The sequence below is a fragment of the Canis lupus genome, chromosome 35 (genome assembly GCF_048164855.1).
Source record: "Canis lupus baileyi chromosome 35, mCanLup2.hap1, whole genome shotgun sequence".
NCBI classification, from domain to species: domain Eukaryota; kingdom Metazoa; phylum Chordata; class Mammalia; order Carnivora; family Canidae; genus Canis; species Canis lupus.
In genome coordinates, this window is record NC_132872.1 from 9,419,585 (window position 1) to 9,443,191 (window position 23,607).

At 35.3% G+C, this 23,607-nt stretch overlaps 1 pseudogene; it reads left to right on the top strand.

Moving 5' to 3' along the window:
- LOC140624773 (DDB1- and CUL4-associated factor 13 pseudogene) overlaps positions 1-8,971 on the top strand; it is a 30,368-nt pseudogene extending 21,397 nt beyond the window's left edge.
- The last annotated feature ends 14,636 nt before the right edge of the window (positions 8,972-23,607 follow it).

A 23,607-nucleotide genomic window follows, 5' to 3' on the forward strand; every position in this document is an offset into this window, starting at 1 on the left:
AAGAGGGTTCCCTAGTTAGCAACGGAGTTCCCTTCTGATTTTGTCTTATAATTGTTTATCAGACTCTGTTTTAAGAATTTTTTTTCTTTTCTGATATACACTCATGATTCCTTTACTCTGTAATTTCTTCCCAGGAAAGGCCCCAGGCTAACTTGATGTATGCCTTCCTTGTGTGCACAAGGGAAGCCTTTTGTTCTAGAATAGTTCTATGAATCTGCCAGTTTTGCTGCGCGTTTCTAGGAGAACAATTTTTTAATTAAAAAAAAGTCAAACAAGATTACTTAGTTTTCTTCTTTAAAAGGCATCATTGTCAGATTGTATTAAATCCTTTTTTCCTTTGCCTCTCTTTCTTTAAGATATTTGAGTTCAGCCACATCCTCTGTGTCAACTTCTGGATAAAAAAGATGTTTCTCAGCCTGCTTCTATTGTCCGTGACTGCCATCGTAAAACAATCCATGCCAATAGCCCAGCCTGCTGGGCTGCCACTGATAAGACCCCCCTTTCCTTGGTCTGGCATCTTGTTCAGATACTATAGCGAAAGCTCTATTACTCTCTGGGGGGCAGCTTGAGTGTCATCTTGGTGGCTTGCAGCCAGCACTCTGCCCTGTGGAAGGGGATCCTTGGGCACAATCCAGAATGTACTTAGTACAGTATTGTCTAGAGGAGCTTTCCCTGTATAGTTAAAACCTTATTTTTGACCTTCAGTTCTGACAGCCTGAGTTTTATTCCAGCAGATATAACCATCTAGATTGAATGTAGCTCATTCTAGAAGAGGAAGCTTTCAAGGAAACTGTTGGTACTTTAAGACTAAACATTAAAGATGATTTGGAGCTTCCCCGTGGGGTATAGCAGAAATATAATTTTCAAATAATTGAGGTTGTTATTTTATTCCTATAATTTTGTCATTCAAACAATAGACGCTCAGTGGCAGGGACATAGTGGAGACTTGGAAGTCATTCTAACGCCCATCTCATTCGGAATCTTTTGCTAAAACTTCCTGATAGATTGTCATCAAAGCCTCTGATTGGAAACTGATTGATTGGACTCTCATTGTATTTGAAGGTCAGCCATTCAGCTTTGAAATTTCCTATTTTTTACAAAATATTTCTAAATATCAAGCAGTCTCTCTAGTATACAACTGTTTGTTTTATTTACTCCCTAGAAAAGCACACAGAATAAATTTAATTTTTCTTCTTTATGGAATCTCTTTAAATATTTGGTGACAGTTATATCTGCTGATGTCTTCCTTTCTCCAATTAAAATAACCCTAATTTTCTACCTTTTATGTGTAATAGCATTAAAATCCATAGAATTCTGGTCACTTTCTCTATAACTTGTTTGGCTCTTTTAAGTGCTCAAATGCATGAATGGGTCTGATGAGAGCCGACAACACTGGTGTTGCAATCTTTCTCATATTAGATACTAAACCTCATTAATATAGCCTCTTATCATAGTATTTTTTTATCCCAGTTATCCTTTTGAATCATAATAAATTTTCAATTATAATAAATTTATGTGAATCACAATAAATAAAATCTCTTATGGTTTTTCACAGAAGATGATATTAATTCAAGAATTAAAAAGGTATGAAGGGAAAGGAGATTAAACTGGGTTATACTTCACTCCCAACTTTGTTACTACTTTATTTTGTGATCTTAGGCAAGTAACTGGTTCCGTTTCTTCAACTGTAAAATGGAAAGTTAGGGTTAAATTATTTTTAGGATCTCTACTAGCTCCAATATTGTATGATTCTAGGAAATTCTGTGTTTCTCATACAATTGGTCAGTTTTTTTTTTTTTTTAAAGAGAAGACACTTATGTGTTAATTAGGATTGAATCAGAGCTGCCTAATTAGGGAAGCATACACTATTCTGAGTGAATTTAAAAAAGGGGTAAGAATGGACATGATTGTGGGTATTTGTGAAGATGTTTATGGAAGGCTATTTGTAGAAGGGCTGTACATCTGGTTATGGCCCTATCATCTCTATATTTCAGTAGGACTAGCTGGCAAAAACAAAAATAAAAAAAAACGGGCAGCCCAGGTGGCTCAGCAGTTTAGTGCCTGCCTTCAGCCCAGGGCATGATCCTGGAGACCTGGGATCGAGTCCCACGTCGGGCTCCCTGCGTGGAGCCTGCTTCTCTCTGTCTCTGCCTATGTCCCTGCCTCTCTTTCTCTGTCTCTCATGAATAAATAAATAAAATCTTAAAAAAAAAAACTGAACATAAAGTGGGAAAGAATAAAGAAAGACTAGAATTTGTGAAGACAGATTGGAACCCATGTGGACAAACTGGAATCCACATCTGTTTATCAACTCCTCTAACCTTGACAATATGGGTGACCACAGAAGGAACTGGAGACCTCTCTGAGGAATCAAACATGCAACTGGCCCAGCCATTGGAGAGACTGAGGGTGAGATATGATGGGAGCTAGAAGAACTGGAGGGCAAATGCTACCCCACACCAATGAGGGAACTAGCATATTAGTAACAAATCAGCACGTGCTCTGGTGGTGACTGAGCACTACCCAGTGTACACATCACCGCCTTCCAAATCTTATGCAAGTTTCTCTGTGATCAGGCCCAACCTAGAACCACACAAGGAATTCCGAGAAATGTACTCCCAGATTAGCCATGTTAACACAGTACAAAAATGTAGCAATGATATAATTTTCTGACTACTTTACAATATTTGAAGATCTAGAAGGAGAAAATACACTCAGGCAACCCATAAAGCAAATGTGAAAACCAAAAGCACTGGTATCAATTGCTTTGATTACATAATGAAAGGTAATAATGTAATAGCTGAAAAGTATAATATAACATTTTTACTATCAAAGTACATAAGGAAACATACTCTCTGTTCAGTATAACAAAATGCATCAACAAATATAAAGAACTATATTTTAGGGGCTCCTGGGTGGCTCAGTCAGTTGAGCATCTGACTTTTGATTTTGGGTCAGGTTATGATCTCGGGATCCTGAGATGGAGCCTTGCATCCTGCTCCAAGCTCAGCAGGGAGCCTGCTTAACTTAATACTCCCTCTCTTTCTGAGAGAGAGAGAGAGAGAGAGAGAGAGAGAGAGAGAAAGAGAGAACTACATTTTAGGATAAGTGTGACCCATGCACTCAGTACATTTGAAGAGTGTGTGTGTGTGTGTTTGTGTGTGTGTGTGTGTGTGTGGGTGGGTGGGTAGGTAGGTGTGGGATTTGACTGTCTGATGATGTCTCATTCCTGTGTCAGGAATTAACTTTATGTTAGGAAGGGTCCTAGCTGTCTTCCTTCTTCTGAAGTTTCTCTGTTGATCCTTCCCTTCTTTCTCTAAATGACTCTCTTTTCTCACTTCCAGCTCTTAAACACTTTCCGATTAGTGTCCATCCCATCAAACCTCTTGATTTGTAGTTCACAATTTATTTGGTAAATGGCATTATTTTAATTTGCATTCAATATGATTTTTTATGATAGAAAGTAGCATTTGGTCTGCCATAGTCTATCATTGTGGTTTCAAACACAGAGGTATACAATTATAAGGCACCTTCATCTCGAACAGATATAATTATATGTAATGTTAAAAACAACACTGTATTTTGAATACTCAAAGTGCATTCTGGGGTCCATGAATGGTTCCAAGTGCTTTTGATTATGCCTCTAAAAACACAGAAGCTCAAGATATTCTGTTTTCTTAAAGGTCAAGGTGGGATTTAAGATAGTTTGTTCTAAACTTGGTGTTTTCCAATCATAGTAGTTCTTCACTTGCCTTCAAACAGTCCAATCAGCCAAAAGAAAAGAATTCTCTTACACACCACAAAATCATCTGGGGATAATGTGGAAGAAAGAATGGTTAGTGACTTCTTATTTGATCTACTAATGACAAAGCACATCTTTTCACATCTAAGAAACTAACATTTGTGTCCAGTATATACCCTGAAATCTTACTTTGATGCCTTATCATCTCCAGTTTATTGCTAAGTTTTTCCCTGATTATATCACACATCACTCCTGGAATACTAATTGTGATTAGTTCTGATGATTCCAAGACACCCCAGTATTTTTTGTGTATAGTAGGACAAGATATTGAGCAAGAGAATTGTTCATTGCTTTTATCTTGGATAAGAACAGTTAAAAGGGGATTAAAAAAGTTTAGGAGGCTATTAAGAGAAATGTGGTTTTGGTGGACGGTGGTAAATGAGATTTAGATGCTGGTGACTTATTTAAGGCTCAAGGAGGAACTCTTTGAGCACACTTATTTAAATGTCAGAAAATATTGGCATGTACATATTCATCATCTGTTTAGAGTAGTAGGCTTGTTTGTGCTTTGAAATACTTAACAAAACAACAACAACAAAATCAAATCATTTCTGACAGCCAAATATAAAGCATTTTGACTTTCTTTTTTTATTAATAATAAATTTATTTTTTATTGGTGTTCAATTTGCCAACATACAGAATAACACCCAGTGCTCATTCCCTCAAGTGCCCCCTTCAGTGCCCGTCACCCATTCACCCCCACCCCCGCCCTCCTCCCCTTCCACCACCCCTAGTTCGTTTCCCAGAGTTAGGAGTCTTTATGTTCTGTCTCCCTTTCTGATATTTCCTACCCATTTCTTCTCCCTTCCCTTCTATTCCCTTTCACTATTATTTATATTTGCCAAATGAATGAGGCCATATAATGTTTGTCCTTCTCCAACTGGCTTACTTCACTCAGCATAATACCCTCCAGTTCCATCCACGTTGAAGCAAATGGTGGGTCTTTGTCATTTCTAATGGCTGAATAATATTCCACTGTATACATAAACCACATCTTCTTTATCCATTCATCTTTCGATGGACACCGAGGCTCCTTCCACAGTTTGCTTATTGTGGACATTGCTGCTATAAATATTGGGGTGCAGGTGTCCCGGCGTTTCATTGCATCTGTATCTTTGGGGTAAATCCCCAGAAGTGCAATTGCTGGGTCATAGGGCAGGTCTATTTTTAACTCTTTGAGGAACCTCCACACAGTTTTCCAGAGTGGCTGCACCAGTTCCCATTCCCACCAACAGTGTAAGAGGGTTCCCTTTTCTCCACATCCTCTCCAACATTTGTGGTTTCCTGCCTTGTTAATTTTCCCCATTCTCACTGGTGTGAGGTGGTATCTCATTGTGGTTTTGATTTGTATTTCCCTGATGGCAAGTGATGCAGAGCATTTTCTCATGTGCATGTTGGCCATGTCTATGTCTTCCTCTGTGAGATTTCTGTTCATGTCTTTTGTCCATTTCATGATTGGATTGTTTGTTTCTTTGGTGTTGAGTTTAATAAGTTCTTTATAGATCTTGGAAACTAGCCCTTTATCTGATATGTCATTTGCAAATATCTTCTCCCATTCTGTAGGTTGTCTTTTAGTTTTGTTGACTGTATCCTTTGCTGTGCAAAAGCTTCTTATCTTGATGAAGTCCCAATAGTTCATTTTTGCTTTTGTTTCTTTTGCCTTCGTGGATGTATCTTGCAAGAAGTTACTATGGCCGAGTTCAAAAAGGGTGTTGCCTGTGTTCTTCTCTAGGATTTTGATGGACTCTTGTCTCACATTTAGATCTTTCATCCATTTTGAGTTTATCTTTGTGTATGGTGAAAGAGAGTGGTCTAGTTTCATTCTTCTGCATGTGGATGTCCAATTTTCCCAGCACCATTTATTGAAGAGACTGTCTTTCTTCCAATGGATAGTCTTTCCTCCTTTATCGAATATTAGTTAACCATGAAGTTCAGGGTCCACTTCTGGGTTCTCTATTCTGTTCCATTGATCTATGTGTCTGTTTTTGTGCCAGTACCACACTGTCTTGATGACCACAGGTTTGTAGTACAACCTGAAATCTGGCATTGTGATGCCCCCAGCTATGGTTTTCTTTTTTAAAATCCCCCTGGCTATTCGGGGTCTTTTCTGATTCCACACAAATCTTAAAATAATTTGAGGCCAGCATCACCTTAATTCCAAAACCTGACTTTCTTTTAAACCTCTGTGCTCTGAATAAACTTTTAGAGAAAAAAAAAAATCTCTACCCAATTAAGACCACTTAAATTTCTCCTATTAATTAAACATTAAAGTTTCCCTATAGTACAGCTAATTAATCCTTGAAATATGAAAATCACCATGAAGAAGACAGTTTGTAGTAATAATTTACATAAATTCAAGCCTATGCTATGGTGATCAAGATAAGAGATACATGAAAATCAAATACCAGTAAGAGGAGAGCTAGAATGTGTATTTTCATATATCCTTAGCACAAAATGATGGATGATCTACTGATTTTATTTTTTCTCTTAATCATTAAAATCCTTAACTTGTATGTGTCAATTTGTCAATTTAAATTTAGAACTGTGTAGTTCTATAAATATAATGATAGAATTCTTCTTAAAGGAAATCATGCTCAATATGAAGTCAAGCAGTATAGGTTTTCAAAATGTTAAACACTTTACTAAGAATAATCACACATTAACTTAACTTTTACAAAGTTCCCTTATCACTGTTTTTCAAATAAAAAGGAAAGGAAGTTAAGAAACTGATCAGACTCCACTTAGTGGTTTTCTTCATTAATGCTTGAGCCCAAAACTTGAAATGAATGCTGAAGTAGGTTGCCAAAGTGCTACTCATCAAGAGCCTTTTAGGACAGATAAATCATACTTTGTGCATTTCTCTATTTTAAGTACTGGTATTGTATGGGGGGAGCAGCCAAACACATATATTTTGTGGGTAGTATTCAAGGGGCAAATAATTTATAAAGATTGAGTGGAAGATGGATATTAATTATATTCATTTTTTAAATATATCTCTCTTTGTTCACCTGTCAAGACAGGTTCTTGAAAGTTGGTGACGGGACTTCTTGTCTGAGGTAACCACATGAAAGATAATTTCTGGCTGTTGTGAAGTCTAGGAACTGGTGGCATTGCTGTTGTTGGCTCATGTGATTTATCATCAGCAAGCTGACTGTAGAGTTGAGGCAGAATGTTAATCTGAAATCTGCTCTGTTAGAGCTAGAAACCTAATTGTAGAAAACAACACTGATGAGATTAGTATGGAAAGCAACATAAATTATATCTCACCCTCAAATCTACCCCAGCCAGCGAGAGTATCACTTGTGATATTCTACTAAGGATGGGGTGAAGATGTCAAAAAAATACCAGATGTGCCTGAAGATTTCCTGTGAATTTTTAGCCATGGCTAGGTGTTCGTACCATTTTGAGATATTACCTGCCTGCCAGCTTGTGAAACAGACCAGAATTAGAATTAGTCTTTATTGTTTATATATAATTGGTTCATGAGAAATGTGGGCCTGTTTTGTCTTTAATATAGGCTCAGGAAAAATGCTAAATCCATCACTTCCCTGTCTCAAAGTGTTCTTATAATCAGAGGGAATGCAGGGGCCAAGTAGGCATATAAGAGAGGATACCAAGAGGGAAGAGCAAAGGTGATAGTTGGGCTCAGAGAATCCCTGAAGGAACCAGAGCGAGAAAGGTGGAGATGTGAAAAGTGAGGTCTGGGAATCATGTGGGAAGAGTTTAAATAGAGCCTTGCCTTTGGTCTGGAACAATGAAGGCAGAGAGGAGATAGGACAAAAGCTCAGTAACTGAGAATGTGAATAACTCTTGGAGGCCTCAGTTGAGGTCTAAAGAGGTAAATTTAGGATAAGAACCATGCTGTGTCAGTCCGGGGCATTTGTCCTGTCTCAAAGATAGAAGGCGTCTGGAAAAAATAGGTAGAATAAGAAATAATACGTTCTCAAGGTGCTACATTGTTAATAATGCTATCTTACATCTGTGTAATTCTTAATGGCTTTCAAAGTACTTTTATATAAATTAAGTTATATGATTTTACAACCCCTATGGGATATGTAGATTGGGTATCATTTTACTGACCTTATAGGTAAGGAAATTGAAATGAGGTTTAGAAATCCTAATTATCTTATCTGTCATCACCTCAACCTGTGAAGAGTTGAACTAGTACTCAGACCCCAGCTTTCTGATTAGACCAGACCTATTATTAGTAAATATATAAACACACATATACACACATACACAAACTAAAAATTCGGGATAGCTAGCTACGTTTGACAATATATTTAAAATTTCAAAATGATATAACAGATGACAATTATGTTTGATTATTATTCTGTGAGAGGCAGAATCTTAGTCTAGAGAAAATGTGGGTCCACAGAATGTGATTTTGGGTTTTCCCACCAAGAGGCTAAAAGGGAAATAAAAGGTTAAATAGGTCAACCTGGGAAACCAGTGAAAGAAGATCACAGTCAAGCAGGAGAGCACAAATGGTGAGAGAAGTAACCTTTTGCCTTGGAGCTTTCAATCTTTTGAAACCACATCCCAGCATGATTTTGGTTCTTCAAAATCCCTGAACTCTTGGAAATGGAAATCTCAGAATTGAATAAGCTTGTTCTGAGGAATAAAGCTTTGGGGTATCTGTAGGACTTCTGAACGCAATTCAGAACTGAGACTCTGTGACGTTTTCTAACCATGGCCAAAGGCAATGTAAGCTAGTAGGTGAACATAGCAGGCTAGCACGTAGATCTAGTTTTAATATTTACTCCATGGCACTTAATCTTGTAAATACTGAAGTTTACCTGTCCATATAAAGGCAATGGTGCCATCTGCTCCATGGTGCATTTGGAAGACAAAATTATTCCCTGTTAGTAAATGTATTTTGCAAGCATCAGTTAGAAATATCCCCTATTGAGAAAAGACACCCCCCCCCTTTGAAGCATTTCTCCTTAAAGACATCTGAAGTTATTCTTACACTTTCTAGAACTTCATCACATTGAGACAAGGACAGAAACTTTAGAAAAATTTTGCGTATAACACTATTGGCTCTTTATTTTTTCCTTTTCTGTAGGCCTGCTGGATAGATTTTCTGGGCTGGACAAGATGACAGCCACGAGTGGGGAAAGGGAGGTGGAAGCAGCAGCTGCTCTTGCAGCTGCAGAAAGTTGCTGACACAAGACTCAGTTGGGAAAGCACTGAATGGAGTGCGGTAATTTGGTGGAGAAAGGCAAAGAGAAGGCTGAGCAGCACACAGTGAGGAATGACTCAGAGAGTTTTCCCTACCCAGAACTTTATTCTGCTGGAGTTCTCTTCAGCGTTTTTGTCATTGTAAATTGGAGGCTTGGAATCAGCAAGAGACAGAAAAGAGTCCCTGATGAACCTCCAGATGAAGGCGCTTTGTTCTAAAAAGTGTAGAAATAGAAAGAGAGGTGTACTAGCATATGGAAAAGAGGCAAGAGTGGATGGGCATCTGTAGACAAAAGAGGTTGTTAAGTGACTGCAGAGGAAGTAGTACCACTTAGTAGCCCTCTGGGTGATCTTAAGAAATGGTTAAGAAAAAAGGGGAAAAAAAGTAAAGACACATAAGGCAACTTTTGGAGATAATGGATGTCTTTATTATAATAGATATTTTTACCTGGATTGTGATGATGGTATCATGGATATATGCTTATGTTCAAATTCAGCAAATTGTATACATTAAATATGTGCAGTTCCTTTGTACAATAATAAAGCTGGGAGGGAGAGAGAGAGAGAGGGAGGGAGAGAGACAGAGAGAGAAGGGAATGCAAAAGGGAGAGAGAAAGAAAATAACTTTTGTTCTTATTCATATCTTTTGAGAAAGAGGCTAGAACATAGTCCTAAACACTATAAAAGACAAGAAAAATAACTTCATATCCAACATCTAAGCTTATTTCTATCCCAATAAATTCAGAGAAACAATATGAAGCTGGCTTACAAACAGTACCTGCCATATTATTGATGGGTGACAGTTCAAAGAACATATTTAAAGAATTTATACTAAAAATATTCATATTGTTCTAAACAGCTTTATTGAGATATAATTTCCATACCATAAAATTTACCAAACTAAACTGTACAGATTTATGAGTTAATCAAATGTGTACAATCATGTAAGGACCATTATAGTGACAAAACAGAACATCATGACATACTAGTTCCCATACAACCCTTTGCAGCCAATCCCTCCTTGTTCCTGGCCCCCGAATAATAATGATGGTTTATTTCTGTCACTAGAGTTTGTCCTTTTTAAGAATTTGACATAAAGGGTAGCACACAATTTATAGTCTTTTATTTTGAGATTTATCCATCATGTGTCCTGTGTTGGTTTCTTTTTATTGCTGAGTAATAGTTTTTGTATGGATATACCACATTTATCCCTTCACCAGATGAGGGACATTTGTGTTGTTTCCACTCTGGCTACTATGAGTAATTCTCCTTTGAACACTCATGTACAAGTTTTAGTAGGGATTTGTGTCTTCATTCCTCTTAGGTCAGTATTCAGAAAGGGGATTATTAAGTCTTAGGGAAGTGTATGTTTATAAGAAATTACAATTGCTTTTCAAAGTGGATATGCTGTCTTGGATTCCCACCAGCAATGTGTGAACGTTCAAGTTCAATTTCTTGACAACATTTGGAATTCTCAGTCCTTCCAGTTTGAGCCATTATAGTGGCTATACAGTAGTCCCTCATTATGGCAGTTATTTGCATATATTCAATGAGGAATGATGAGGAATATTGCCATTTATGTATCATATTTGACAAAGTAGATGTTCAAACCTTTGGCCCACTCTTTGATTTTTTGTCTCTATGATTGAATTGTAAGATGCTTTATATATTCTAGGCAAAAACATTTAATGAGATACAAGTTTTGCAAATACTTTCCCAAAAGTTTGTGTGCCTTTTTATTTTCTTAGCAGTATCTTTTGAAAACCAGAAGTTTTTAAACTTAATGAAGTACACTTTAATTTTATCATTCATCCTTTTTCTATCCTATCTAGGAAATCTTTGCCTATCCCAAAGTCACAAAGACTTTCTCTTATGTTTTCTTCCATAAGATTTATAGTTTTTAGCTCTCACACTTAGGTTTATGATTAATTTCAAATTACTTTCTAAATATGGTGTGAAGTTAAGAACAAGGTCTATGTATTTATTCAATTATTTGGCATATAGGTATTCAGTTGTACCAGCATTATTTATTGAAAAGATCAAATTCTTCGCAATATATGGTCAGTTGCTGAAAACCAACTGACCATATATGTGTATGTCTATTTCTGGACTCTGTTTTCTCTGCTGTTCACCTATATGCCACTCAACTATTATGCAGATACAATACTGCCTTGATTACCATTCTTCACCGTAATCTTGACATCAGGTGTCATGTGTTCTCCAGTTTTGTTCTTTTCAAAATTAGTTTGATTGCTCTAGGTCCTATGCATTTCCATATAAATTTCAAAATCAGCTAGTGAGTTTATTAAATGACCTACTGGGCAGCCCCAGTGGCTCAGTGGTTTAGTGCTGCCTTCAGCCTGGGGTGTGATCCTGGAGACCGGGGATTGAGTCCCACATTGGGCTCCCTGCATGGAGCCTGCTTCTCCCTCTGCCTGTGTCTCTGCCTCTCTCTCTCTCTCTGTCTCTCTCATGAATAAATAAATAAAATATAAAAAAAAATAAATGACCTACTGAAATTTTGTTTGAGATTATTTTGTATGTATAAATTCAGTATAATATTGAATTCATGAACATGATGTATCTCTCTCCCTAGTTAGATCTTCTTTAATTTATTTCAGCAATTATTGTAGCTTTATGCACACAGATTTTTGCACATATCTTGTTAATTTCATCACCAAAGATTTCATATTTTTGATACTATTGTAAATGATGTAAATATTTTAAAATCAAGTTATAATTGTTATTAGTGTGTACAAATTTGATTTTAATAGATTGACTTTACACATGTAAATTTAATTTATTGGTTTATTAATTTCTATAGGTTGTTGAATTTTTTGAAGACTTTGGGGAAGGACTGTTTACATTTGTCTGGGCATAGATAGTTTTACTTCTTTCTTTCCAAACTCCACTTACTTTAGTTTTATTTCTTGCCTTTTTACACTGGATTAGACCTGCAATACCATGTTGAATACAAGTTGCTTTGTTACTGATCATAGGGGGAAAGCATTCACCTTTGTACCATTAAGAATGGTGTTAGTTGTAGGTGTTTTATAGATATCCTTTATGAAATTGCTGTTCCTAATATGCTGAGAGCTACTATTTTTTTTCTGCTGAGAGCTATTTTCATGAATAGTTGTACATCTATTGAGATGATCATGTAACTTTTTCTCCTTTATTCTTTAGTATATTGAGGACACACTTGTATTTTTAAATATTTTTTAATATTAAAGCAACCTGGCATATATAAGACAGACTCCACTTGGTCATGGTGTATTATCCTTTTTATATATTACTGAATTTGATTTGCTTAAGATAGATTTTTCTATCTTTGATTAAGAAAGATATCAATTTGTAGGTTTTTTTGTAACTTCGCTTGGTACTAGGATGATGCTAGACTCTTAAATGAATTGAGAAGTATTTTATTTTCTAGAAGCATGTGTATAAAATTGGTATTATGTCTATCTTCAAAGTTTTGTAAAATTATCAGCAAAGCCATCTGAGCCTAGACTTTTCTTTGTGGCAAGGTATTGAACTAACTAGATACTCAATTTCTTTCAATATTATCAGACTTCTTGTTATTCTTTTAAATATTTTATTTAAACTAAAAAAATAGTTCATCCATTTTTCCATGCACTACTGCATGCCTTTGAAAACTGTTCTCTGTCTTTATGAGCTTGTTTTCATTTTTTATTTTCTTTTTAGATTTTATACATAAGTGAGATCATATAGTATTTGTCTTTCTCTGTCTGACTCATTTCATTTAGCATGATGTCCTCAAGGTTCATTCATGTTGTCAAACAGCAAGGGATTCCATTCTTTTTTATGCTTGAGTAAAATTCCTCTGTGTGTGTGTGTGTGTGTGTGGTTATGTGTCTGCGCGCACCATAGTTTCTTATGTATTCATCCATTGGTGGACATGTAGGTTGTTTCTATGTTTTGGTTATTGTAAATAATGCTGCAGTAAACATGCGGGTACTTATATGTTTTCAAGTTACTGTGTTTATTTTCTTTCAATAAATATCCAGAGGTAGAATTGTTGGATTATATGGTAATTCTATTTTTAATTTTTGGAGGAAAGTCCATATTGTTTTCTATAGTGACTGAACCAATTATGTTCCCACCAACACTGCACAAGTTTTCTCCACATTCTCACCAACCCTTGTTATTTCTTATCTTTTTGATAATAGCCATTCTAACAGATGTGAGGTAATATCTTACTGTGGCTTTGATTTGCATTTTTCTAATGATTAGTGATGTTGAGCATTTTTTCATGTACCTATTGGCTACCTGTATGTCTTCTTTGGGAAAATGTTCTATTTTTAGATTCTTCTGAATTTTTAGTAGGATTCTTTGAGTGTTTTGTTTTTTTTTTTTTTTTTTTTTTTTGCTGTTGACTTCTATGAGTCCTTTAAATATTCTGGATATTACCCCTTACCAAGTATATGGTTTACAAATATTTTCTCCCATTCAGTAGACTGTCCTTTTGTTGATTGTTCCTTATGCTGTCCAAGACTTTTAGTTTGATATAATTCCATTTGTTTATTTTTGCTTTTGTTGGTGTCAGATTACAAATGTCATTGCCAAGACCTATCTATGTCAAGGATCTTACTGCCTATGTTTTTTTCTAGGAGTTTTATGGTCTCAGGTCTTACAATCAAATCTTTAATCCATTTTGAGTTATTTTTGTGTATACTTTAAGATAGTGGTCCAGTTTCATCCTTTTATATGTGACTGTCCAATTTTCTCTATACTGTTTATTGAAGAGACGATCCTTTCCCCATTATATTCTTGGTCTTTTGTCATAAATTAATTGACCATATATGTGCAGGTTTATTTTGGGGATCTCTGTTCTGTTTCACTCATCCACGTGTCTGTTTTTTATGACAATACCATCTTTTTAAATTATTATCAATTTTTAATATAACTTAAAATTAGCATGATACCTTCAACTTTGTTCTTCTTTCTCAATATTGCTTTGGTTATTGTCTTTTGTGTTTTCATACAAATTTTAGGAGTGTCTGTTCTATATGTGTAAAATGTCATTTGAATTCTGATAGGAATTGTATTGAATCTGTATATTCCTTTGAGTAGCATGGACATTTCAACAGTATTTATTCTTATAGTCCATGGATATGGAATGTCTTTCCATTTATTTGTGTTTCCTATAATTTCTTTCATTAATGTGTTATAGATTTTAATACACGGGTATATGCATGTCTTTCACCTTCTGGGTTAAATTTATTCCTGGGTATTTTGTGTTTTTTTTACGCAATTGTAAATGAGATTCTCTTAAATTATTAAGAATTTTTAATTTCATTTTTTAATAGTTTCTTATTACTGTATAGAAATACAACAGATTTTGGGGTTAGACTTTGTTTTCTTCAACTTTGCTGAATTTGTTTATTAGTTTGAGCAGGTGTTTTTTTTTTTTTTTTTTTTTTTTAGTTTGAGCAGTTTTTTGATGGAGTCTAGGTTTTTCTATATATATCGTGTCAACTGAAAATAGTGATAGTTTTACTTCTTCTTTTCTAATTTGGATGCCTTTTATTCCTTTTTCTTGATGAATTGTTCTGGCTAAGACTGCCAATACTATGTTGAATAAAAGTGGTAAGAGTGAACATCCTTGTTCCTGATCTTAGAGGAAAAGTTTTCAGCTTATCACCAGAATATGTGCTGTGGACTTGTCATATATGACCTTTTTTGTGTTGAGATAAGTTCCCTCTATATTAGCTTTGTTGAGAATTTGTATCATAAATGCATGTTGAATTTGTCAAATGCTTCTTCTGTATCTGTTGAGATGATGATATGATTTTATCTTTCATTTTGTTAATGTACTGTATCACATTGACTGAGCAATAGATGTTGAGCCATCCTTGCATCTGCTGAATAAATTCCAATTGATCATGGTGTATGATCCTCTTCATGTATTGTTGAATTTGGTTTGCTAATATTTTTTTTTTTAAGATTTCATTTATTTATTCATGAGAGACACAAAAGAGAGAGGCAGAGATTTAGGCAGAGGGAGAAAGAGGCTCCATGCATGGAGCCTGAGGTGGAATTCAATCCCAGGACCCAGTAATCATGACCTGAGCCAAAGGCAGACACTCAATAACTGAGCCACCCAAGTGCCTCAGTTTGCTAATATTTTGTTGAGGATTTTTACACTATGTTCATCAGGAATACTGGCCTGTGATTTTCTTTTCTTGAGGCATCCTTGTTTAGTATCAGGGTAATGCTTGCCCATAAAATGAGTTTGGAGAAGTTTCCTTTTCTACTACTTTTTGGAAGGGTTTGAGAGGATTGGTATTTGTTCTTTGAAAGTTTGGTGGAATTCACCAGTGAAACCTGATCCTAGACTTCTGTTTGTTTGGAGTTTTTGATTGCTAATTAAATCTTCTTACTGATAATCAGTCTGTTCAGATTTTCTATTTTATTATGATTCAGTCTTGGCAGGTTTTATGATTTTCTATATATTTTTTCTATTTCATTAACTTTTGTCATCTTTATGATTTCTTTCTTTATATTTACTTTGTATCTACATTGCTCCCCTAGTTTTGAAAGTAGAAGCATATGTCGTCATTCATTTGAGACCACGCTTCTTTTTCCATCATAAATCTTTAATCCCAGAGGATTTTCTGACTTCCCTTGTGATTTCTTCCCTTTTCTTATGTCATTAGAGGCATGTTATTGCATCCCAAATATCTAAATGTTTGGGAATTTTCTAGATCTCTGAGTTATGAATTTCTTTTTTTAAAAGATTTATTTATTTATTCATGATAGATATATATATATAGAGAGAGAGGCAAAGACACAGGCAGAGGGAGAAGTAGGCTCCATGCTGGGAGCCCTACTTGGGACTGGATCCCAGGACTCCAGGATTGTGCCCTGGGCCAAAGGCAGGCGGCAAACCCCTGAACCACCCAAGGATCCCCATGAATTTCTAATTTCATTCTAAAGAGAGAATACACTTCAGATTACTTCAGTTCTGTTAAATATATTGACTTGTTTTATATTAGTGAATTTTCCATGTGTACTTGAAAAATAGTGTATTTTGCTATGAGTGTAACATTCTTTGAATGTTAGATAAATTGGTTGATAGTAGGGTTCAAAGCTTCTATATGCCTATTATTTTTTACCTACTTTATTAAATGTTGAAAAAGGAGTGTTGAAATTCCAACTATAATTGTGAATTTGTTTCTCCTTCCAGCTTTATCATTTCTGTGTGTCTTTTCTTCAGGTATTTTGAAGCTGTATTATAAGCTAAGCACATATAATAGAATATAATGACTTTTTGATGAATTGGTCCTTTTATCATTACAACATATTACTCTTTATCTCTGGTAATATCTATTGTTTTTAATTTACTTTTTCTAATATTAATACATAATTCCAGTTTTATTATATCCTAATTTAGGCTTATAGACATATAATTTACATATAATAAAATTTAAACTTTAATTTACAGTTCATGAGTTTTGAAAAATGTAGACCTTTGTGTAATCAGCAGCATAATCAAGATAAATATTGCCATCATCACAAAAAGTTCCCTCAGGCTCCTTTGAAGTCAATCTTCTCCCTCCATCTTTTGTCCTTGCAAACCATTCTCTACTTTATATTTCCACATGTTTGCATCCAGAGTGCAATATAATTGAAATCAAACACTATAATCTTTTGTGCCAGTAATATTAGAAATTTGCTTCTTTTTATTGCTTAGTAATATTCCATCACATTGATGTACTATTTTTTGTTTATTCATTTTGTAGTTGATGGATACTTGGGTTTTTCTGATTTAGAGCTACTTAAAATAAGCTATTAAAATAATGCTTAATATAAGCATTCAAATAGAGGTCTTTCAGTACACATATTTTCATAAAGTTCTAGGCTTTAGGATGTATGAAACAGAAATCTTCACAAAGCTCACAACAATAACAAATTGAGATGGCCAGAGAATTGAAACATGGTATAAGTAAGCTGAAGACCTCCTCAGTGAATCATAACCTAGAATAAGTTTTACCTTCTGTGAACACAATTATTGGATTATGGCTGATTGAACTAAAAAAATAGCTTAGTAAAACCATGTGAGACAGCTACCAGAATTTTAGGAGGGCTGCATAAAGAGGTACCGGATGAGTTTCTGGAGATAATAATTCACCAAACAAGCTAAAGAATGAGAATAGTATAAAATGCTGAGTTTGGGGATCCCTGGGTGGCTCAGTGGTTTAGCACCTGCCTTCAGCCCAGGGCCTGATACTGGAGACCCGGGATTGAGTCCCACATTGGGCTCCCTGCATAGAGCCTGCTTCTCCCTCTGCCTGTGTCTGCCCGTCTCTCTCTCTCTCTCTCTCTCTCTGTCTCATGAATAAATAAATATTTTTTTTAAATGCTGAGTTCTGTTACCTCATGAAGTTCTTATGACATTGCTGCCATAATCACACTTTTATTCCAGGAACTCTACCTTACAAATATTTCCAGACTCAAAGTCAGATATATCTGCCACATTTGCAAGCAAAATGAATTCCCCACGATGAACCTACACTACTCTACCTGCCCAAGTGTTTACTTTCTGAAGCTGTTCATTTCTGTCTTAAGGTTAATCTTGATGAGTAGAGCCCAGATCACCTGCCTGTGCTTTGACTTCAAAAGAGACAGGTGAGATAAGTTCTTCAGGTCCTATTTTGGAGAGGAATAATTTGAAATATTAGTTCTTCAAATTTATTAATATTTTATTAAATATTCTGATCAACTTGAAATTATGGCAAATATCTATTGTATTCTCTTTGATATTTCTTGATTAATTAAGAGGTGGGTTCAAGGTAGCATTCATGCTAATAGAGAAAGAAATAGGAAAAATTGCAGAGGATGGTAACCACAGATCTGGTCCTAACAAATTTGGAGCGATGGGCAGAAAAGGGCATAAACCAGAGGAAAACAGACCATAAACCCTTTGAAGACAGGAATTATAATTTGCTTTGTTTTGTTTTTGTATATATTACTTTTTTCCCTGGTGTCAGACCTATTTCATGGTCTTAACTATCTTCCAACATACTCCTTCTCCCCTTCGTCTTTATAGGCATTCTGTTTCCTTCAATAAATCTCTTGCTTGCTTCATACCCCTTGGTGTCCTGTCTTCTATGCCCAAAACATGAAATGACACAGTTACATTAATAAGGAATCCATTTTTTAAATTAAAAAAATAAAACAATACCAGTGGACTATTTTTTGGGTTAAAGTTTTGACACAACCATACCTAACATTAAACCTACCAAGGCCAGAAATGATATAACAGTGTCTTACTGGGCTTATCATAAATCTTAGCATCATAAATAGGAGGAAATAACCAACAGAAGGAGGTCTCATTAGCCCTGCAAGCTCATAAATAGAGTCAAATAACATATACCATTCCAGCAGTAAAAAGGTAAATGATTTATTTTATGAAAATTAGGGCCTTGCTTATTATGGGAAGTTCCTGTGAGATGTTTATGTGAGCTAGATTTCTTTTAAGAGAACAGAGTAAGGAGTGATAAGAATGGCTTGAGTCAGGGGAAACAGTCTGGAAGCTGGAGGGCTAAATTGGGCCGGAAGATCTGAATGGGTACATAGGAACTCCCTACACTTTCTGCTCAGTTTTTCTATAAAACTAAAACTTCTTTTTTTTTTTTTAAGTCCATTTTAAAAAGCTAATTATTATGAATGTCCTTAAAAAGAGCAAGCACACTTGATGGGATGAGCACTGGGTGTTATTCTATATGTTGGCAAGTTGAACACCAATAAAAAATAAATTTAAAAAAAGGAAATAATTGAATAACAGAGGTTATGGTATCAGTACACACCTTAGTCCATAGTAAGTCACCTATATTTAGGTATTAAAGAAAAAAAAAAAAGAGCAAGCACAGTTAAATTTACAGAAGCCATGCCATCTATCCATGTTACTTTACCTAAGTTTCTTCACATATTTATCAACTGGCTCTCAAGACTCAAGATATTATAATACAAAAATGAAGCAGATTGGCTGGAGCAGAAGCTTTTGGAGGAAGATGGTTACTTCAAGGCTGGATGAACTCGTTATGTAGAAATTTTGGAAGACCGTGAAAGCTAGACCAAAGAGGAAAGTTGCCATTGTGGTTGTGATTGTCTTGGTTAACAGTAGGAAGCCAAATGTTTTGAGCAGGAGGATGATATTTAAGTGCCAACAACAAACACACGCAGAAGAATAAAATATTACTAGAATTAAAAGCAAAGTTGTAAAGCAATTTTAAAATGGCCTTTAGATTTGTTATATTAAAAAAATTAGGAAAAATCATACCCCTGTAAAAGATGGATTTTACAGCATGTTTGGTGTGTCTGGGTCATAATATTCTTTAAATTCATGACCATTGGATGAACAAAGAAACAATGGAGTCATTCAAATGAAAAAAGAATTAGGCTGGTTTGTCTTAAGTTGTCTAGAAACTACTAGACATCTAGAAACATCTTCCCTCTACTGAAAACTTCCTGTTTAAAGACAAATATGTGAGCATTCCGAAGATTTCACTTTTCAATTCTGTGGTCAGTCTTCTATCTTCCAGTGTTGGAACCCATCATTAAACATTTGCTCTGGTGACTATGAAGTAAGGGGGGCTGTTCTGAGACTGTCAGGAGAGGCAGTGCGGGGATGACTTTGAGACAGACACGTATTATCTTGCCCCCAGCCACACAGACTGACATTAAATCGCTCAAGTGATGATCCAGAGGATAGCATTGTTCACTGTAGCTCCAGGTCCTACTTCTCGCTCTGTTCCTTTAAAGGTGACTAAAGATAGAGAGGGATGAAAAATCCACCAAATGAAAAAGAAGAGGAGAAAAGCAATGTGAAATATGAGGAAAGGGCAGATAGGAGATCCTCTCAAAGATGAATTTGTTATGAGATTCAGATTTATGGTTGAAGTCAGTAAAAGCCCACAAGGGGAATATGCAGTAAGAACATTGATAATAAACTCATTAGAAATGTCTCCAAAGAATGTCTGAGTAGTGATTCTAATTCTAAGGATGCAGAGGTATCATATTAGCTTCAGATGTGGGGCAATATGTAGGGCATTTGGGGAGTTACCAAGGGAAATTAGATGACAGCTACTGGAAGGAAATTGCTATAGTAAACCAAGGATTGAGAATATGCACATGCAGATCTGAGATTAAAAGTTAGCACTGCAATCTATTGTATCTGGTATGATATAGTCTCTGTAAAATAATTTCCTTTATCCTAACACCTACAGCAAGTTTCTTATCTATGAGACTGATAACCCTGTGTTGGTCACAAGTGTTTGTAGAATAGCTCGAGATTTCATGTATCCACACTAACATTTCTTTCTATGATGAGAGAGTTAATTGCATAGAGGAGTGCGAAGCTGGAAGAAAACAAGCCTATTAACTATTAACAGGGTATGATTACCATTTTTTCTAGTCTATTTAATGGACAAGACCATAATAGAAAAAGAATTCTTCAGCTATAGAGAAAAATCTCAATCCTAACTTTTATAAATTCTCTTAAGTGTCTGCCTAGGTTTAACCTCATGATTGACTTTGATTTCTCATCATTTTTTTTTTTTAGTCTTTGTTCCAATTTTTAAATCTGTCTTAAATCTTTCATGGTGTTTATATTCCACCCCACCATCAAGCATTCTTATCTCTCTACCCTGACTCTTTTTTCTTACTGCAACTTCCCTTCCAAACAAGGAATGTTTATTTATTTGGGAATACTAGTAAAAATGACTAAAAAAGGAATAGTGAAAATGCAGTTCCAGGACCACATAGTTTCCCCACTGTAATTTGCTTCACTTAATACTCTTCTGTTTTTACTAGGATCTTAGCTGCACCTGCTCTAAAATATGGTAACAGCTCTCAGAACATTTCCTTTAAACCAAGCTGCTCAAGGCAACTTGCCAAAACTCACCTTAAACTATTTGGATAATGAATGTGGAACTAACTCCCTGCCTGTTTTCACTTTCATGCCCACCACAAGGCAGTTTATGTGTGTTAGTAATCACAAGTGCTGTTTATATTGTGTCTTCGCTCCACTGAGCCAAGTACTTTGAGTGGTAGACAGAGTTCTAAAGATAGACCTCCAAGAATCCCACCCCCTAGTTATTTAAAAAATACGAATTGAGATGCTGTCGTAAAGGGGCTTTAAAGATGGAATTAAGGTTACCCATCAGCTGACCTTAAAAATAGGAAGATTATTCTGCTGAGTACCATGCAATCACATGGGCCTCAAAAGCAGACAAAACAGGCAGAGAGCTGTGGCAGGATATGAAAACAAAGGAGATAGGAGGCAAAAGGAGAAATCAGAATCAAAGCATGAGGAATATTCTACTAACTGTTGCTGGCTTTGAAGATAGAGAAAGAAGGATATGAGCTAACAACTATAGGCAGCCTCTAGAAGCTATAAATGAGCCCTGGCCAAAAGATAGCAAGTATAGGGAACCTCTGTGAACAAACACATGGGATGGAATGCAGCCAACAATTTGAATGGGTTGTAAGGGGATCCATCTCCAGAATTCCCAGAAAGAAACACTTTCATTTTGGCCTTTTGCAACTCAGAGCAACCATATTGTGCTTGGACTTCTGACCTATAGAAACTGTGAAATAATAAATTTGTGTTGTTCTAATTAAGTGTGGGGTAATTTGTTATAACAGCAAGACAAAATAAGATGAGTTAGGCAAGTAGAACATTATCACTAAATTTCTATTATATCCAAGCATTTGTGCTAGCTGCAAGGGACAGTAAAACAAAGGATGAAGATAGTCTTTGCCCTTTCTGGGCTTTTATTCTAGTGGGTGGGACTATGTATGTATCTACATATGCATGCACACCTATATTTGTATATATCATTAGCCCGTCATGTTTGGTGAGTGTTGAGGAAGAGAAAAGCTAGGAAACAGAAAAACCTGAGTGGTTGTCCTGCATCTATAGCTAGTGCAGGCCCTTCCGTGTTGCTTCCACTTTTGCCTGAGAAACATAGTACTTCTGTTTAATTTATTGGATTATGTCTAAAATGTCTTAATTAACATTGTAAATATATGCACAGAGTTTTAAATTTTTATCATAGATCAGAAAAAGGAAAGCTCTTTTTTTATTTCCTAAAGATCAGCCACACTAAGGTCTCCTGGTTAAGCAGTGCTAAAATGCTGAGTGTTTCTCTGATCAAGGTATTCACAGAAGCACTAAATTTTAGTTTATAGTTGAACTATTAGGTTCAAATTATGTTCAGTTGGTGGCACCTTCTCCTGCAATTTCTGGAATAAACCGATCTATTTTTCTTATAGATAAAAGTTTTATATATATTCATATAAATGCAAGAATACTTTCTAAAAATATATAAATTATTATAGTCATTTTCATATAGTCATTTAGTTTAGTCACTTATATGTAGTCATTATATATCGTCATTTAATTTTAATACTTCTGAAATGTAAATTTTCTGTTGAAAATTTGTTCTTCATACAGACAAAAAGATAATTTCTATTCTTTTCCCAACTCTTTTTTGGCATATATATGTATATAGTATATGGGTATATATATGACACTTATATGCACAAGCCTATGTATGTGTAAGTGCATATATATATATATATATAAATATATAGTGAGCCGTATATTATATATATATAATGCCTTTTGGGAGGACAATCATTAGTTGAAATGTATGTTAGTAATCACAAGTGCTGTTTATATTGTGTTAGTAGTCACAAGTGCTGTTTATATTGGGCCTTAAATGGGCCTCTTAAAAGGGCCTCTAATTTCAAATGTGATGATATCTTATCTAAAATATCTTTATCTAACCTTTCTGGTTTGAAGTAATGTATACTTTCTTCCTATTTTTTCCCTGAAATTGGCTCCTACTGGCAGGTTCTTATGTTCTAGATCTACTCGCCACTGGTGCCTTTGCTAGTAACATGTTCAACAACTGCAGTATTATGTGCCTTGGGGTAAAGTTAGAGATGTTGTTGATTAAAATTCAAATATTATAGAGTGAGGATAAACTTAACTGACTAAAAGCAATGATTCATTACCTGTAGTTAATATATAAGCTTGCTAATGAAATTTGGAACAGGTAAGTTTTCAAAAAAATTAATTCAACTATAATTACAAAAGCTGCACAAATCGTAAATGTAGAGGTTGACCAATCATTACATTCATATGCATCCATGTAACCAATAAAGTACAGAACCCTACCAGCATCCCAGGAAACTCCCTTATGTCCCCTTCCAGTCAGAATCCTCTAAGTCAACCACTCACCTGGTTTCAATCACAAAAATTAGTTTTGCCTCTGAATAAGTTTGAATTGAAATTGGGAGGAAGTTAATAAGAAAAATGAGGAGGACAGACTTGGGCAGAGGTTCCTAGGTACCCTGGTATGAATCTCAGGTGAAGAAAGAAAGAATAAAAAACAATTATTGCCTCTTTCTTTGCTCCAGAGTGCCATGGGAAGGCTCAAATAACAGAGGTGGAAACATTTCGCAAAGATCACATAAAAATATGTGAAAGATATAAAACATTGAAAGATATAAAACCTACATCTCCAACTAACAAATAAGTTATATCCCAAAAGCTCATTTATAAATTCATCACTGGGAACTTGGAA